The following is an 18,933-nucleotide window of genomic DNA, read 5'->3' as shown; positions in this document are numbered from 1 at the left end:
TCCATACTCAGATTAAGAAATGCGATTGTATGCTTGAAACTACTTGGCAGGCTGCAATTTGGCACTGGCCAAATGGGGAGACTTTTGCATGGAAGTTTATGCGATATTTTGGGAACTGGCTATGGTTAAATTGAGGAGTCACTTATAAGAGGCATGGAAAAGTAAATCATTTCATCTATTACAATTAAAGTTCTGACGCCCATAAACACATTCAAAAAGTATTTAAAACTTCAAAGTGATGCACAAGGGAATAGCATTCCAGGAGCTTTGACAGGCATTTGATTACAGATTTAACTACAATTAGGGAGGGCTAGTGAGGTCTGTACGGTATATAATTATGTAGTAAGTGTTGACTCCCTGGTGGATATAAAAATGTCAAGAAACAGAAAAGATATGTCCAGAGCAAAGTATATTTAGAAAAAATGTATCCAAATTTATTAAAGATGATACAAAAATTGAAAACTGGTGAATAAATCACACAAAGTTATTGTACACTAATCATTTTAACATAACAAAACAGCAGCAACAATATGCCGAAAATCGGCTAAAACTACATCACTCATACTCAACATACCAAGTTCATTCATACACACACAACTCATCATACCGTGGCATACATCCAAAGTACTACAAAACACCAAAAAACATGCTAAAAACCAATGGGGAAGAGGAATTCATAACTAGTCCCCATAATAACACACATTATTGCGGTGTTTGCAAACAATAGAAATAATTCACAAACAATCTATTGTCAGGGTGGATAGAAAAAGCAGATGCAAAGATCACATCCCTGTAGAATTTTTCTCTCGACCGGTTTCGACGTGTAGTAGTGGTTAACTGAACGTCTTCCTCAGGAGGTGGATGTTACCATTCTGATGAAAACCTTACTACTGCAACAATCTATGCAGTGTAGTGTGGCCAGTCACACGAAACAATTCAGGACTAAAACATAACCTGAAGGGCGCCCCATGCAGTTTAAGATGATCCAGCAATACATGTATTTGAAAAATGAAGAGGCAGCGCCACTTAGACTGGGTAGCCAGTCACTCCTTGCAGGTCCCTACACGCATGCGTAGCGTTTCGAATTTGCAATTAGTTTTAAACTAAGAGATTACCATCTGGTCTCTCTTTTTGCTGGACAATTTCATTATACAGCAACCGTCTTGCAGTGATTTGCAGACCGCGTTGAAGGCTAAGGCTAAGTGGCGCTGCCTCTTCATTTTTCAAATACATGTATTGCTGGATCATCTTAAACTGCATGGGGCGCCCTTCAGGTTATGTTTTAGTCCTGAATTGTTTCGTGTGACTGGCCACACTACACTGCATAGATTGTTGCAGTAGTAAGGTTTTCATCAGAATGGTAACATCCACCTCCTGAGGAAGACGTTCAGTTAACCACTACTACACGTCGAAACCGGTCGAGAGAAAAATTCTACAGGGATGTGATCTTTGCATCTGCTTTTTCTATCCACCCTGACAATAGATTGTTTGTGAATTATTTCTATTGTTTGCAAACACCGCAATAATGTGTGTTATTATGGGGACTAGTTATGAATTCCTCTTCCCCATTGGTTTTTAGCATGTTTTTTGGTGTTTTGTAGTACTTTGGATGTATGCCACGGTATGATGAGTTGTGTGTGTATGAATGAACTTGGTATGTTGAGTATGAGTGATGTAGTTTTAGCCGATTTTCGGCATATTGTTGCTGCTGTTTTGTTATGTTAAAATGATTAGTGTACAATAACTTTGTGTGATTTATTCACCAGTTTTCAATTTTTGTATCATCTTTAATAAATTTGGATACATTTTTTCTAAATATACTTTGCTCTGGACATATCTTTTCTGTTTCTTGATGTTATTATAATACTCTGGTCCGGAGGCTAGAGTTACCCTGCTCTTTTCAGTGGATATAAAAATGTGTCAGAAGTGGAACAGTATTTGGGATTTGAGATCTGACAGGATTAGTGGGGTGGCTTAAATGGTAATTTGTGAAAATCAGATGTAATAATATGACAGATAATATGAATGGAAACAGCGCATTTTGTCATTTCTATATGGGTAGCAGTTGTGAATCAATGGAGAGACTATGTTGGAGCTTAATGATACAATACATTGTTTTTCAAATAATTCTTCATCTATGCATAAAATAGATGTTAATAAGAATTTATACAAAAAGATGTTGGGCAGCTGTGGATCTACAAATTGCTGACTCACTTTGCAAGAGGTGGTTACATATCCTGGTCAGGTCTGGACAGAAGCAGGAAAATGCAGATCGTGGAGTGGTTGTGTGAGTCAGCATTTGATAAGGGCAAGAGTAAAGTTGATTGCTCACGCATGCTAGAGCATCGATCTCCAACTGCATTTTCAGAGTGCAGGCAAGGCCTGCATTTCTCTGTATGGGCAGTTCAGCCCGAAAAGTCTGTAGAACCCAGAAGGGGAATTGGCCTGCCAGTGGACGGTGGATTGTGGAATATTTTAGTCTAGTTATCAGAGGAGAGGGGCGTCTTTTTGTCAGAATAAGAGTATGAAACATGTACGCACCCTCCCTCGGGTCTCCAACAGAAGAACGCCTTCTGCTAATTTGGAAACTCAGTGGAAGACGTGTTGGGGAGAAGCTGGACCCCCACCAGGGCAGTGGGGGGCCAGCAGCCATACCCTCACCAGCTATGGGAGACCCCAACACCTCCCATATGGCCCCCAGAAATGCAACAGAGTCCCAAGCAGGCAGCAGCATGTTCCAAACTGCGTTTATTTCTGGGCAGCAAAAAAGAAAAAAAACATGCAGAGCATTGTGCACATCGAGAGTTCAGGCGCCGTCTTCCCCGGGGCTGGCTTGCAAGCCAGCTTTGTAATCACACTGCAGGCTGACCTCACAGAATTGGATCAGCTCCCAGAAACCTATCTCCTCCTGCTATTGGCTGCTAAGTGATAGGTTACCTATGTAGCCCTTATAGAGAGCCTGACAATTGGATGTTAGCCTTTTGCGTCAGTGAGTTGTTTTAGCTGTGCCAGCCCCCCATTACCTAATTCTAACTTGTTACAATATGACCTTGTTCCCATAACTTTTTAGCTGAAGCAAGCAGTTTGCACCTGGGCTCTGAGCGCTGATTGGCTGGGCTGAGCCATTCTTGTTACAATTATGTTTCAAATGTTGTGCGAGTCCTTGAGAAAATGTCTTTCTTTCCCAGAAAGAAGAAAAAAAAAACACACTGGGTTGCCGTGGTTTATTCGCATTTGTGGAGAATTAAAAATGTTTGTCTGCAGAAAGCAATATTATCTTGAATGTGCGACCTTGGCAGCTCGGGGGTTGCGGGGAACATTGCTGAAGGCTTCTGCAGCCAGTGTTCAGTGAGAGAAATGAACTTGGCTGTTTTTTCCTGAAGCATGGCTTTACACTGTGCAATTAGACCATGTTAATTCATATAGGCATTTGCAAGCCTTTAAACAGGGATTTTTGTGTTTGTAGGTTCTGATATTGCAGCATTGATTCTAATGTAGCATGGAAGTTGCACTGTTGGTGAAGTGGGTGTGTTTCAGCATATTTGTCACCCATGGGTGCGCTGGGGCCTGGTTCAAAGGATAAGTGCGCTCCTTGTTCTTCCTGCTGTTCTTCTGTATATGCGCCTGGGGTGAGGGGGGATGGGTTTGATCTCGATTTTCCCTCTTCAGTCCCCCCTCTGGTCGACTTTGTCGACCACACCACTAAGCAACATTCACCTCCTTCCGGTCTGCATATCTTTGTCAATTCCTTGAAGTGTCCATAATTTTTTGCATTGTTGTTGATGAACAGTACATATAGGAGTGTTCTCCTTCTGTGTTCCACCACACTCACTTCCCTTCGTACTTCCTCTGATCACAGGGAGTGGCCACCTTTATTACTGCTGGAACCATGTTGCACACCTCTATCTTCTCCCTTAGTCCGGCTCTTCCTTTCACCATGTCTCTTATTTGCATTCCGATGTCTTCTTCTGTTGTTCTCTTACATCTTGCAATGTATCTCTATCTTGCACAGTGATGCTGTGCTCGGTACTAGTCCTTCCGTTATCACCTTCAATCAACCAGGCAGTCATGATGTCATCCATTACCATGCAAGCACTAGCTAGTTCTTTGCTTTCTCTTTTCAGATGCATTTTTTGCTGATCATTCTTTAGTATGCTGGTACTTCACCCAATCATTCTTCTGTCTCGCTCGAGAAGTAATTCCCCCCTCTTTTTACTCCTCTGTCTGTTTCTCTTCTTCCGTTGTTTTCCATCTTGGTGAATGTGTCATTCTTCACATCTTCCTTGGTCATCACCAACAAGGGCATGCTGATGCGCACCAATGAACACTCTCCTCCCCAATTCAGTGGTAGTTTCTCTTGATCTTTGGATGCATGTGCTCAATAGTAGTCCATAAGCAGTGATGTTCCTGCTCTCATCTCGCAACTTCTCTCAACCTTCTTGCATCCAGCATGAATGTCCACTTCTTGTCATTGTTGTGCTGGTAACATAACGCTGGTACCTTAACACTATACGTCCTTCTTCATTCTCCACCCAAGTGGCTATCTTCGCTCTTTTGTCTCACTCCGTTAGGCACTTATCATATTTTTGTCTCTTTTATTTTATTTTTTCTTCTCTCTTTTTGTTTTTCTTTCTTCTTTTATTATTTATTTTTTCTTGTTTTTTTTCTCTTGCAGCTTGCTCACTTGTACATTTGCTCGTTGTTTCTTCTCTCTCTGGTCACTTTCCACATACAGTTGTTCTCCAATTAGCTGCTTTATGTAATCATCTTCCATAGGGGATTACCTCCCCTTTTTTTTTATCAATCTCAATGTTGCTGTCTTCCCTTGCAATCTTCTTCGCACCTTGGCATACATGGGCGTCATGCTCTGCTGTAGTAATTTCTGTTGTAATCAATTCTCTTCCGGCATATGTTAAAGAACAGTCAGGACAGCTCTCTCCAGTGGTGTCCCTACCAATTTTGTACATGTGTGCATGTTGTTGGTCACTTCTACTATGTGTGTTATGTGTATGTTTTACTCCCTTTGTGTCTGCCCTTAACTCTCCTTACTTTAGCAGCAGCTTTTCCTCACCCACTGACGCCGTAACTCTTCCTGCTTAGGTTAGGGAATGTTAGCAGGGGATACAGCGGTAATGCTCACTATTACAAATAATTTTCAAATTACCCCCCCCATTATTTCGTTCATCATTAATAGTCCCATCGTGAAGGTAAAAGTCCTTATTTGCTTGCCCATAACCACTTACGCTGCTGGGTCCTTGCAGCTGATGAGATGATAAAGTTGCCCACCTGAAAATCGCAAGAAAGGCGTTAATACGTTAGTACTTGTTAGTAACCTCAAGCTCCGCGAACTAAACAATCACTAAGGGCAAAAATCAAACCTCCCCCTGGACATTTCGTGTTTTAAAAATTTCTCAATATGGGTAGGGAAAATCTTGGGCTGTTTATTCAATGGAAGCAAGGAAATATACTTCAGGGAAACATACTCTAAGGGGTCTGAGGTTTCTGATAGGGTGGGCAATTGAGTGGGGAATGCTTCACGATGTTTTAATCAGTAGGCCTCACAGTTTCTAATGGACGATAACATTAAGGAAATTTCCTACACATTTCTAACAGCATACATACGCAACAACCTGCATGTGCGGGGAAAAGAGAAGGAACAAAACAGTGTTACAGCTGTAGGTGCACAAAATGTAATATGAAACTCAATTAAACTTTGGACATTCGTCTGTCAGTCCCTATTCTAGTTGCTAGTGTGCGTTGGACCATAGGATGGCCATGTTTCACTAACTCGGGAGTGTTCGTGCTATTTTGCAGTTCATGAAAATCTCTTGCGTTGGCCCTGTTGATCGTGGCTCCCTCGTTGCCAGGGTGGCCACCGCTTTGTAGGGCTTGACGCCTCACACATCTAACAAAGTCTGTCAGGAGGGGAAAATGTCCCACTGTAGTCCACAGCCATTGGGTGTTGGTTGTCCGTTGTCTTCAGGCCTGCCCTGGGTCCTTTATATCTGGCGAGAAATGAAATGGAAGCGCTTGAGACCTGTGAATTTACATATTCTTCAATTTCTTGACCTAACCTCTCTGCACTACTCTCACACTATTCAGTGTCCTAGTGGGAGGAGCCAATGGTACACCTATGCACCATCCTGTCACCACCTGGTGGCGTTCAATGGCGGTCTGACTGTAAATTGTTACACAATTCGAAATGTACCCAGAAAATGGGTAGGCACTTAATTTATGTGAAGATACTCATTACACACTTGGATCATACATATGCAATTTAGGTGCTAGTGTACAAATGGGCCTTTGGATCTTTATATTTACTGTGCTTTTATTGTAAGCTATTTATAGTGCGTGCCTTTGTCCCGTGGGGCATCAGGCACTGACAAGCTAAACAGGGAAACATCAGGGTGGTAAATTTGTCATATAGGGTGGCTGTGTTTCTAAATTAAGTGGACCATGTTACTTAGTTAAGATAATCGCAGGGTTTTTAAATCTTTTCTATGGCTCCTCTCTCAACTTCTCAGGGCGTGTCTCACAGTGAACTGCAAGCACTTTCAGCCGGTGCTAATGAAATTCACTACCAATTATTTGCTACCTGTCCCTCCCCCCTCTTTGTATTTTATTTATTTATTTATTTATTTACTTCCTCTTTTCTTTCAAACCCAACCGTCACAATTTACTCCCATTCTCTCTATCCCACCCCATGTCCACTTTTTAAACCCTACCTACTCTGTTAATTACTCATTTAGTCTAGTATTCTATTACTCCACTACTGTAATTACTGTTACATTTAAACAATATATTTATCCCCCCATTATCTGCTTTCAAATTTTAATACAACCATCATTCTCCAGTTCGTGCAGCAATGACCTCTTTCCCAATGTGTGTTTGCTAATGCATTTGTTCCAGTGCTATTTTCAAAAGCGCTAGTGGCATTACCACTTGCACTGTTATTTTGTCGCCAAATTCATTCTGTTGGGAACATGGATCATCCACCCTTTACCCCTATTTCTCTCCTCCCGTGATGAACTGTCAATGAAATGTAGGCCTCCCCCCTCAAGTGCACCTTCTTCCACCTTGTGTGTCTCATTTAATTGTTCTGTGTTATTCGTGTATTCATGAGCCCAGTCTCCTCGCTGAAAGATGTGTGCTCAAAATGTAGCTAAATGTACTCTCTTGTGATGCGCTATCATTATGCACCCCCCTCTGTACCGTGCACCCCCATTATGCTTAAACAATCTTCCTTACTTTCAACATGTGTATGCCTGGTGTTTAACAAGTTATGGATTTCTCTGTTAATAAGGTGGTCATATCCACATCGCTCATGATGTCACAAATGTCTCTTCCCTAATGCATGGCCTGGTCGCCCCACTGTCACCCAGAAAAGAAAATGTTTTGATACCTATCACCACCCCTATGCAATTGTCCTCTGCATTATTGAGTGTGCGTGAGTGTGTGTGTCGGCGTGCGTCTCGCCCGCTCTGTCGGGGAGGTGGAGCATGAGTGTGTGTGGCAGAGTGAGTCAAATCAAGTTTGTCTTGGGCTGTCCTATTAAGGGTATAATGTCAATCTATGTCCTTTGAAAGGTTTGTTCCCCATCAGGAAGACCCCTCCCAGTCATGTAACCGGTACCATTGCTATTGTGTCAGTGTTCTGTATGGGTGCTGGCTGCTGTGCAGTGCCCCTGGGTTGTTATTCTTGTCAGTCCTGGTGTAGTGGTGCTGTCATTTGTTGTGTCTGTACATATAGTGGTGACAGTGCCTGCGTTGGTGCTTGTGGTGTCTGCTGAAATGATCCCGTCCTGCCCCATGTATCCTCCCCACATGGGTGGTGCATATTGTGGTGGTTGTTGACACTGCTATTGTGATGCGTGTGTGTGTTGAAGCTGTTTTTAACTGCCCCTCCCATTGCATACTTTAATAATTCATTTTGTGCCTACTTGTCCTCATCTGCCTTTCTCTGGCCCTGCCGTTTTATTTATTTATTTATTAACCGTCTTCTCTTGCCACAATCTACAATGCACACAGTCAATGTCTAGCGCGCTATCCTTCCTTCCTCCCTTCCATAACCCCATGCATGCTGCACCACCCCTTACTAATCCTCTATCATGTTTGGCTGTGCTGTCTCGTTCAGTCCTTCTCTCCTCCTCCAATCCCTTTCTTCCCTTTCCAGTTCCCCCACTCTGTTGCTATTGTTACTCCTTGCACCTCCCCCGTTATCTTCCCTTTAAATTTAATTCTTATGTACCTGTGCCTTCAAATCTGCTTCCATGCACTGCAGCCCTCCCTTGCTCACTCCTGTGCTGCTAGTGGGTTGTTCTGCCCCTTCCTGTTTGTTCGCTTTAGTGTATTGTGATTGTGTGTGTGTGTGTGTGTGGTGTTTAAATGTCCTTCTGCTGTTTTCAGTTCTCTCATGCAATGCATTCCTTGCTTACCATCTGTGTCATCAAATATTACACTCCCGGAGGTTCAGAAGGGTGAGTCCCCTCTTCCCTCTGCTCGTGCTGGTTCAGCATCAGCTGACCCCTCGCATCTTCCCTTTCCTTCGTGCACACAGTTCAACTGTAGCCATGTGCTTTTGAAGCTATTCCCGTGTAAGTGCTGTGTATGTGTGTCCTTAGCGATTGCTGCACGCTTCTGGAGAAGCCGCCTACGAGCAGCCATGGTCTTTTTTAATTTACCTTCAGTACTTTTGAATCTTTGCACACTATGTTTTACTGACTTATTTCGGCATGGAAGCTGTGTGCTACACAACAGGTGAAGGGGAGTCATTTCTGTATTGTGTGATACATTTTACCTCTATTCAATTTGAAAATTTCGATAGTCCGCTGTTCAGGGAGCAAAAGTTAGAAGATAATTGAACATTTTTCAACTTCTGTGAGCCTTCTTGGCTCCGCACCTTAGCCAGTGCACTCCACGTGCAGCCCATCTTCACCAAACCATTGCCTTCTCCGGCATACCCCCACAATCTTGCGCATGTGTCTTCCACACACCGCCTCTGGGTCACCTATTCTCCAAATCCAAAACCACACCACTATCTCCTCACCATCAAAACTCTGTGTCCTATGCATCAATCTGAAGGTGACGTCACCAAACTAAAAACACAGTGCAAATGAACAGACAAATGTGCATACACAGAACAATAACCCATTTCTCCCAACCCCACAAAAATCCCAAAATAAAACCCCACAATCCCCACAGCTGTCTTCCTGTCTCAACTGGAACAAGGTAAACCACAATAAAAACTCTTATAATTGGACTGCGCACACTGCGTCGCCTCACGTGTGACACGCCCCTCACAAGGGGAGCTTAACCAGTCAATTATCTTCCGCACTCGGGAACAATCTAGCTACCTCCTGCGGGGAAACATCATCCACTCACTGAACTAAAACGCTCAATTAGCAGGGAACCTCATCTACTCATTGATCTATAACGTCAATTCATACGTTGCTGCACCTACCTTAAGCAGCACTTTTTTCTGCAAAACGAACGTTTTTGAGCCGTGAAGGGGCTCCTTCTGGTCCTCTGTCCCGTGCCTGCTTCCTGGAGGAGGCGTGGCTTGCGTGACACACGTGAGGCATCACGTGACCCCCAGCTGCTTCAAAACACCGAGACACTCGCCCGAGGGGCGAACGTTGCTGCACCTACCTTAAGCAGCACTTTTTTCTGCAAAACGAACGTTTTTGAGCCGTGAAGGGGCTCCTTCTGGTCCTCTGTCCCGTGCCTGCTTCCTGGAGGAGGCGTGGCTTGCGTGACACACGTGAGGCATCACGTGACCCCCAGCTGCTTCAAAACACCGAGACACTCGCCCGAGGGGCGAACGTTGCTGCACCTACCTTAAGCAGCACTTTTTTCTGCAAAACGAACGTTTTTGAGCCGTGAAGGGGCTCCTTCTGGTCCTCTGTCCCGTGCCTGCTTCCTGGAGGAGGCGTGGCTTGCGTGACACACGTGAGGCATCACGTGACCCCCAGCTGCTTCAAAACACCGAGACACTCGCCCGAGGGGCGAACGTTGCTGCACCTACCTTAAGCAGCACTTTTTTCTGCAAAACGAACGTTTTTGAGCCGTGAAGGGGCTCCTTCTGGTCCTCTGTCCCGTGCCTGCTTCCTGGAGGAGGCGTGGCTTGCGTGACACACGTGAGGCATCACGTGACCCCCAGCTGCTTCAAAACACCGAGACACTCGCCCGAGGGGCGAACGTTGCTGCACCTACCTTAAGCAGCACTTTTTTCTGCAAAACGAACGTTTTTGAGCCGTGAAGGGGCTCCTTCTGGTCCTCTGTCCCGTGCCTGCTTCCTGGAGGAGGCGTGGCTTGCGTGACACACGTGAGGCATCACGTGACCCCCAGCTGCTTCAAAACACCGAGACACTCACCCTCGCGGCGTTAAGCCCGAGAGGAGTAAAGCCCAGGGACTGTTGAGCGACTGTTTGGCGCACTGTGGCAAGCGAAGAACACGTGTCGCCCCGATTCCATCGTACAAATCCCATCGCCACCTTTCCACCACACTCATCACATATATGCCTCCCTTATCACCTACGGAGGGCGATATCAGCCGCCGGCTGCGCAGCAGCAAAACTGACCAAGAGAACCTGCAAGATCGCCCTGCCAGTGCTAAAACAACTGATAGGCACTGGAAGGGCGAGGCTTGTCCAGCAACAACACCTACTACTTCCAAAAAATGTGACTCTGACTCAGGTCAGGGAAACTTGAAGCCCGCCATACAAGCAAGGGGTCTGGAAAGTCTCGCTATTACAACTGGAAACTCCCACAGTCACCCCAGCCAAACACCAAGAACGGAGCGACCTCAGCCGCCCAGTCCAACTACCGTCTCGACGAGCGACCCTCTGCCGGTGACCACTGGAGGGTGGGCACGGCAGGGCACTGCAGAGCAGGCCAGGCCAAACACGACCCATCTGCAACTTACTTATTCCACTAACGGAAAAAGTGACCTGGAGGCTTCACATACCTCGCCATGTCACCCCCACCCAGCACCCCAGAAACTTGGGGAAAACTCAGATCGGGCTACTATGCTGGTCAGCAGCGCGACACATGCTGAGGCGACGGCAGCACAAGAACACTCACGTGATACAGCAATTAAGGTTCAAGCTCAGGTCCATCAGAGTCGAGCCTATCAGACGAACCCTGAAAAGAGATTTCATTTCAGAAAGGCCCAGCTAACCTCGAGACGAGGTACTCCAACTTCCTCATGGGACACGGAATCTGAAGACGACGTATTCACGAACAAAGGACTGGAAGGGCATTCACCATCAGAAACACCCAGCACCAATGTCCCGGAGCAGGCCCAAAACCAATCAATAGTAATTCAGTCCGAGGGGTCCGTAGGGTACCCAGAAGGAAACGAATCCCCAGTCCAGGACCTAGACCGACATCTGAGTCCTCAACCATCAAAATCACCAGAAGGCACGCCTTTGGTGCCGGCTGAAATACAGCTGAGTGACAACGGTCATCAAAACACAGTCCTAACAAACTCATCCCAGAGAAGAAAGACTCCACGAAAAAAGGAAAACCTTAATTTGAATGTAATAAGGGAAAAAAAAACAATATCAAAGACCCTGAAAAAAAAAGCCACCTCTCAACCTTTAGGAGGGTCCAAAGGCAACCCGACCTTGACAAACCTAAGCAGCTTAAAGGACTACTTCCTAAAACAACATAAACGAAAGATTAGCCAAGAGTCTGAGCTATCAGACGCCGAAATCCTAGAGGCTATCCAAGACAAATCCCCACTGAGCAAAGTCAGAAAAACTGACACAAATCTTCAAGAACGGATTCAGACGGCACATACTGTCACCGACCATGAGCCCACGAAATCGGGAGACCTGAACCAAAGGAGACTAGCGCCGCCTGAACTGTCTCAGCAAGAAGAAAGAGGAAAAGACCTGAACAAAAAGAAGGCAGACGAAACATATAAGCTCCCCGAAGTCTCTCCCAGTCTCCCAAAGCTGCCACACGCGAATTCTCAAACTCCAGTGCCCACCCTAGAGAGACCACAGCAGACCAACTCCTGCCTCAGCCAACAACAAGAAAATTATGTGCGGCACAAGCCGCATACTTTGGGGAACCTGACCCAATCGTCGGAAAATCCATCTCAGCCTCCCCTAATGAACGTACCAACTGTAGAAAGAAGATCCTCAGAAAGACTCGCACCACTCAATGCCGCCAAAGACTCAAATACCCCGCAGAAAAGCAGACGTCCTGGAAACACATCAAATATGTCAGAAAACGACTCTCCCGCGACAAAGAAAAAAGATCTTCTGTCAGTGATGTCTGCATTTTCAATAGTGCTAAACCCGTTCACAAAGCTGTACGAATCAATACACGAGGCCTTGAAAGACAATACAGCAATGATCAGTGAACTAAAGGACAAACTAATTTACGTGGAAGGCTACCTTACAGCAATGGAAAGAACGTCAAACTCCACACATTCAAAATGGGAGGAAAAAATAGACATTGTGATGTCAGAACTACTAAAGAAAGAGGGCACTAAGCACAAAAATGTGGAACCACCAACCAAAACCACACAGTCCACACAGACCGAGAAGAACAAAGAAGTTGCCCCAATCTTCACAAAAATTCCCCAAAAACATAAAACTGAGCAGAATACACTAGTACTGTCCCCCTCAAAATCCTCAGCTAGGGGCAAAGTCAAAGAAAAGACCAAAAACGGCACCAAACCACCTGTGTGGCTGCACCCAAAGGAATCCCCTCAAAAAGTCCCTCAAAACCGAAATTGTTCTGGGGAAACAGAGATGGGAGCTAACCAAGGGGAAGTGACTATGAACCCCACACTTACAAACTTGACGCAGTTGACCGCAACAGACAAAACCAGAATAAGTGTAGACTCAACTTCATCCTCAGACTTGTCAAACATATCGTTGTACCCCGACGAACGGGAAACAGATTCCCCACAGCCGACAAACTGCAACGATGCTTCAAAACAAATGCAAACAAACCCCCTATCTAATGACGAACTTATCCGAGAACAAAAGAAAACATTTTTTTCTGAGGTATCAAGAGAGCTGCCCAGACAACGATCTCACTCAAACTCCCCATCTATTGCCTTAGAAGCCCTGAAAAACTTAAAAGAGACTCACGAACACGTTGGACATGAGCCTCACAGAGACCGAGATCAGAAACACTATAAACCGAACGACCCTGCCAGAGTCCAGTCATCGAAGGACCAAAGAGCAAAGGATACTCCCTCAGACAAAGACAAGATCTCTGAAGGGGGAAAAATCTTCAAGTTAGAACAAACATCATCTAAAGATTCTTACCTGGTCCTAAACCGCAGAACAGTGTTAAATAGACTGGGAAAAATAGGAACACTCCGTCACTTAAGAACGGAAGACTTCACATTGGTCGAACCCTACCACCGGGAACACAAAGCAAAAGCTTATCTCCATTTACGAAGAAAAACTTCATTGGAGTTAACTCCCGACGTGCATAAGGACCTCCAAAAAATGGGCCTAAAAATCCACTGCCTTCAGAAATATTCGAAGGAAAACATCAAGGAGACAAAAGAAAAAACTGGAGATCCAACTCGAGACAGGGAGCGACACAGAGAAAACTACGTACAGAGGCCTCCGAGAAAACAAAACGCGGCACACGGCGACGAAAGGTGGGGGCGGAGACACCAAACTACCCTTCAACCTAGAACCCGAAATAACAACTACGAAACTTCAAAAACACAAAGTCATCACGAGAAAAGAGAAACAAGACAATCTAGAACGGAACTTACAAAGGAGAGCAGACCACCAGCACGCAACCCATGGAAATGGCTTTCAGAAACCTTTACGCAAACTCACAAGAAATAGCAACAAAACCAAGGACTGCATTCGACGGAGAAACAAAACATTGTTCCTTTAAATCCTCTACAAACATGCTCCCTAAACATGGCTTCATGGAATACGAGAGGTCATCAACATCTTACAAAGCCTAGTGACACAAATTTAGGTATGTTCGAATTGATCTGCCTTCAAGAAACATGGTTGGTCCACAAACCAGCCATGGACGGATACGTAACAGAGGCCTCGCCCGCCTGCAAATCCATCCTAGGACGCCCCTCCGGAGGCATACTAACAGCCATCCGGACTGGCTCAGGGATCATTCCAAAAGGGAAAACAGCAGAGGGCTACGGAATGCTGACGACGCTGGCCTCATGGTGCCATCAAGACCTAACCAGAGATGCTTGGTTAAACTCAGACCTAGGCATAATAAACCTCTACTGGAACCCGGCGAAAACCAGCACCAATGAATTTTGCACCATGGTCGCCAACCAAATTGACGACCTAATGGTGGAGCGGAAAGTACCCAATATCATCATTTGCGGCGATCTGAACTCTAAATGTGAGGGGAGAGTGGAAAACAAACAAAGCCCGAACTCAACGATGGACGAAAGAGGTCGAGCCTGGTCCCTCCTAATGAAATCAAGGAACTTCCACAATGTATCATCACTCCAAGACCGAGAATTGCAAATCCCTACGTGGGAAAGACTGAGCTCGTCCGCCACGCTGGACTACATATTCATCACGGAAGGGCTGATAGCTTATTTCACCGATTTCACGGTGGTAAAAACGCAGGAAAGTGACCACAACCTCTTAAAAATGTCATGGAGCGGAACAGCTCCATCAAGACCCTTCTATCCTGCAGTAGTGGAAACTAACGCACAGCAAAACAGGCTTCGCTTAACCTCTGAAAATGTACAAAACTTTTTCTCTAACATGGCGAGGAAAACCGTCCAAATAACAAAGAGCAAAAGCGGCAGTCGGCCAGAATACGTGTCGCTTTTGGCCGCACACAAAACGAAATTTGCGGGAACAAAAACAGGGAAATCGATCCATACGCACTCCTTCGACGCTGAAGTGGCAAAAAAAAGAAAAAATCTTAACAAACTGAAAAAAACGGCCACACTAGCTGACTCGCCGGCAACATGGCTCGATTACCAAGCAGAACAAAAGTCCTACAAATCCTGGCTAAAACAGCATCGGTTGCTCATGTACCAAAATGACGCTGAAGAAATGCTCCACACCTGTGTCACAAGAAACACTCGGAACTTTTGGTCACTACTGAAATCAACCAATGGGCAGAAGGCAAACGCGCTGGCAAACTGTGTCTCAGAGTCAAAGTGGATTCAGCATTTCACGGAGTTATACCGCTGTCCCACCTCCACGTTACTACATCCTCCCGTCCTCTCAGACTCCCCATGGATCACTCTCTCATCGATCGAGGACATCACAGAAGCAATCAACAATCTCAAACCCTCAAGGGCTCCTGGGCCAGATGGCCTGACTAACATTGATCTCAAGGCACACCCACTATTATGGGCGCAAGCAATTGGAGAAATATTTACCCAAATTCAGAAAACAAAAGAAATTCCCAAAACCTGGACAGAGGCTGTACTGGTACCCATCTATAAGAAAGGAAACAGAGACACCCCCGCCAATTACAGACCTATTGTCTTACTGGATGTCATAGGGAAGATTTTCGCAGCATTACTCCTCCGCCACTTCAAAGTCTGGGCCAGTGCCTCCCCAGCAGCCGACATGTTCCAAACAGGATTCCAGAAGGGAGCAGGAACGTCAATCAACCTACTGTTTCTGAACATACTTAAAGCAAATACAAAGAGGGGCACGGGAAAGGTCCATATGGCAATGGTAGACTTGTCCCAGGCCTTTGACCTGGTAGATCGAGAAAGACTGTGGACCAAGTTAGCAAACTGGAAATGTCCAGACTCGATTCTCGCACCAGTAATGGCACTCCATGAAACCACCTCACTCAGAGTCCGCCTAAACCAACAAGGCACACTCTCAGAGCAAATTTTTACAAAACGGGGAGTAAAACAGGGCTGCCCGTTAGCCCCAGCTCTGTTTATCTCGTTTATTGGAGACTTCCAAGACTCAGTGAAATCAGTAAGATCTTTCCCACCGCGAGTGGGCACCTCTAAAATCTCAAGACTGTGGTATGCCGACGATTTAATTTTGATTGACCAGACGGCAGTGGGCCTTCAGAGACAGTTAACAAATTTGGCCAAATACATGGAAGAAAATAACCTGCAAATAAACAAAAGCAAAACTAAAATCCTGTTCTTTTCAAAAAGCAAAAAAAAGACAAAGAAGTGTCCGACATGGTTCCTCGATGAAGAAAAAATCGAAGTAGTAGATGAGTTTAAGTACCTGGGCATCCAACTAGACAACACTCTAAACGACTCTTCACTTCAAGCCTCGCTATGGGCAAAAATTAAGAACCTGACAGCCCAATCTCGAGCTGTCGATAGTAAATTCGGCAAGTTCTCTTGGACCCCGGTACTGCAATTTTACAAAACAAAGGTAGTACCGGCCATAACATACGGAATGGCAGCCAACTTAACTCTACCTGCTGAATTTTGGCTGAGACTGGAAGGATTTCTATGGAAATCGGTCTTGGGACTTCCTATCGCAGCCCCCATGCCAGCCATTCGGCGTGACCTTGGCCTTCCTTCACTAGCCTCAGTTGTCATGCAAAGCGCGATTCTACTTTATAGGAAAATACGAACCCCCGACTCTCTGCCGATTTTTCGGATATTAGAAAACGAACTGGAAAACGGGAAGTGCACACCATTCACCAACTGGGCGAAGAAAATCGGACAAAAATTAGAAGAAGTCCACTGCACGGACGACCTCCTCATCTTAAATCCTGGGCGTGTGAAACAAAAACTTTTGGAACAAGACTGGATACGTACCAACGAGAAAATCCTAACGTATACATCTCTAAAAGATCTCCCACCTACTTACAACCGCCCAAAGATTCCGCTGAAATACTGCGAAAAATTTCCCGAAAAAAGGCTGAGGAAAATTCTTCTTCGAGCCCGCCTGAATCTTCTGCATACGAGAGAAATTTTGGCTAAAAGGGCACTGGCAAATTCTCCTCACTGCCGGGTCTGTGGACTAGTTGATCAAATAGAATCTGTTCGTCATCTACTCACCTCATGTCCTGGCTTGGCGCACGAAAGAAGGGCTTACTTGACACCACTCATCACGTGCCCGCTCACACTCGACGAAGAGACAATATGGTTTCGGTTAATTGCAGGCGATTCCACCAGATGGTCCAGAGCTGCAGCTAAGTTTCTGGAAGTAGCTCTGGTAAAAGCCAGTGAGAGCACTTTGCCGCCCGCAACACCAATGCCAGCAAGAGACCTTCGAGGAAATTCGAGAGTGGTGTCGTAAGTTCTGGGCAAAAACTTCTTGGAAGCAGCACAAACCCAATTCAACACAGCACAGATTTGTAAAAAACCTTAAACAGGTTAAACACAAAAAAAAAAAAAAAAAAAAAAAAAAAAAAAAAAAAAATTCATAGGAAATCTAGACCCCCATACATGAAATCGCCATCCGGACCAACCAGCGTGGCACTGCTTTCTATATATGGGGAGTCACTACCCCACCCAATATCCTCATAAACACAAGAAGGGACCACTGCCAGCGTTCCAGTCCCAACAATTCACGTGCCGATCACCACCAATGCGCCGAATTTTGCGACAATGTACAACCTCCCACCACCCAATTTACAATGCCTCCCCCAGTTTCTACCCAAACAAAAGAACTTAACATTTCTGCAACATACTGATCAACAATGCATCATAATACTTGAAACATTTGCCACAGTCACACCCTCCCCTCAAAGCCCATGTTGCTGGTTAACTTACATTTCCTATGCTGCACTGGCACTTGCTCTGCTGCTGGACACCCCCTCAAGGCGCTTCACCGGACCCCTTCTCCTGCAGGGCTCTCACCTGCCCTCAAGCGGGGTATTTCCAAGTGGCCCCCGAAGCCTTTAGCCGGTTACGCGTTTTCCGGTGGTCTTCAGGTGCAGGCGAGGGTCCCAAAGCTTCCTTGAGTCGGCGGCAGGGACTGCAGTTCAACCAGGGCTTGCGCAGGCAGTGCTCATTCACCCATGTTACAATGAGCAATGAGCCTCACAGAGGGCACCGACTTGTTGGGGAGAAGCTGGACCCCCACCAGGGCAGTGGGGGGCCAGCAGCCATATCCTCACCAGCTATGGGAGACCCCAACACCTCCCATATGGCCCCCAGAAATGCAACAGAGTCCCAAGCAGGCAGCAGCATGTTCCAAACTGCGTTTAATTCTGGGCAGCAAAAAGGAAAAAAACACGCAGAGCATCGTGCACATTGAGAGGTCAGGCGCCGTCTTCCCCGGGGCTGGCTTGCAAGCCAGCTTTGTAATCACACTGCAGGCTGACCTCACAGAATTGGATCAGCTCCCAGAAACCTATCTCCTCCTGCTATTGGCTGCTAAGTGATAGGTTACCTATGTAGCCCTTATAGAGAGCCTGACAATTGGATGTTAGCCTTTTGCGTCAGTGGGTTGGTTTATCTGTGCCAGCCCCCCATTACCTAATTCTAACTTGTTACAATATGACCTTGTTCCCATAACTTTTTAGCTGAAGCAAGCAGTTTGCACCTGGGCTCTGAGCGCTGATTGGCTGGGCTGAGCCATTCTTGTTACAATTATGTTTCAAATGTTGTGCGAGTCCTTGAGAAAATGTCTTTCTTTCCCAGAAAGAAGAAAAATAAACACACTGGGTTGCCGTGGTTTATTCGCATTTGTGGAGAATTAAAAATGTTTGTCTGCAGAAAGCAATCTTATCTTGAATGTGCGACCTTGGCAGCTCAGGGGTTGCGGGGAACATTGCTGAAGGCTTCTGCAGCCAGTGTTCAGTGAGAGAAATGAACTTGGCTGTAATTTTCCTGAAGCATGGCTTTACACTGTGCAATTAGACCATGTTAATTCATATAGGCATTTGCAAGCCTTTAAACAGGGATTTTTGTGTTTGTAGGTTCTGATATTGCAGCATTGATTCTAATGTAGCATGGAAGTTGCACTGTTGGTGAAGTGGGTGTGTTTCAGCATATTTGTCACCCATG

The 18,933-nt window shown here is 45.6% G+C and overlaps 2 long non-coding RNA genes across 2 annotated transcripts; one reads left to right on the top strand and one right to left on the bottom strand.

The window, feature by feature from the left end:
* Positions 1 to 408: 408 nt before the first annotated feature.
* Positions 409 to 1,023, bottom strand: LOC138468526 (uncharacterized). The gene is made up of 2 exons (XR_011268302.1): positions 955 to 1,023; positions 409 to 872 (listed from the first exon to the last, which is right to left on the bottom strand). It is a non-coding gene; the product is annotated as an uncharacterized lncRNA (long non-coding RNA).
* A 59-nt stretch (positions 1,024 to 1,082) lies between these two features.
* LOC138468525 (uncharacterized) lies at positions 1,083 to 1,820 on the top strand. Its single transcript, XR_011268301.1, has 2 exons — positions 1,083 to 1,274; positions 1,357 to 1,820. It is a non-coding gene; the product is annotated as an uncharacterized lncRNA (long non-coding RNA).
* Positions 1,821 to 18,933: the final 17,113 nt, after the last annotated feature.

The sequence above is a fragment of the Ambystoma mexicanum genome, chromosome 4q, assembly GCF_040938575.1.
Source record: "Ambystoma mexicanum isolate Mex_15411 chromosome 4q, UKY_AmexF1_1, whole genome shotgun sequence".
NCBI lineage: Eukaryota > Metazoa > Chordata > Amphibia > Caudata > Ambystomatidae > Ambystoma > Ambystoma mexicanum.
The sequence above is the reverse complement of the archived record's forward strand: the minus strand, read 5'-3'. Positions and strand labels throughout refer to the sequence as shown.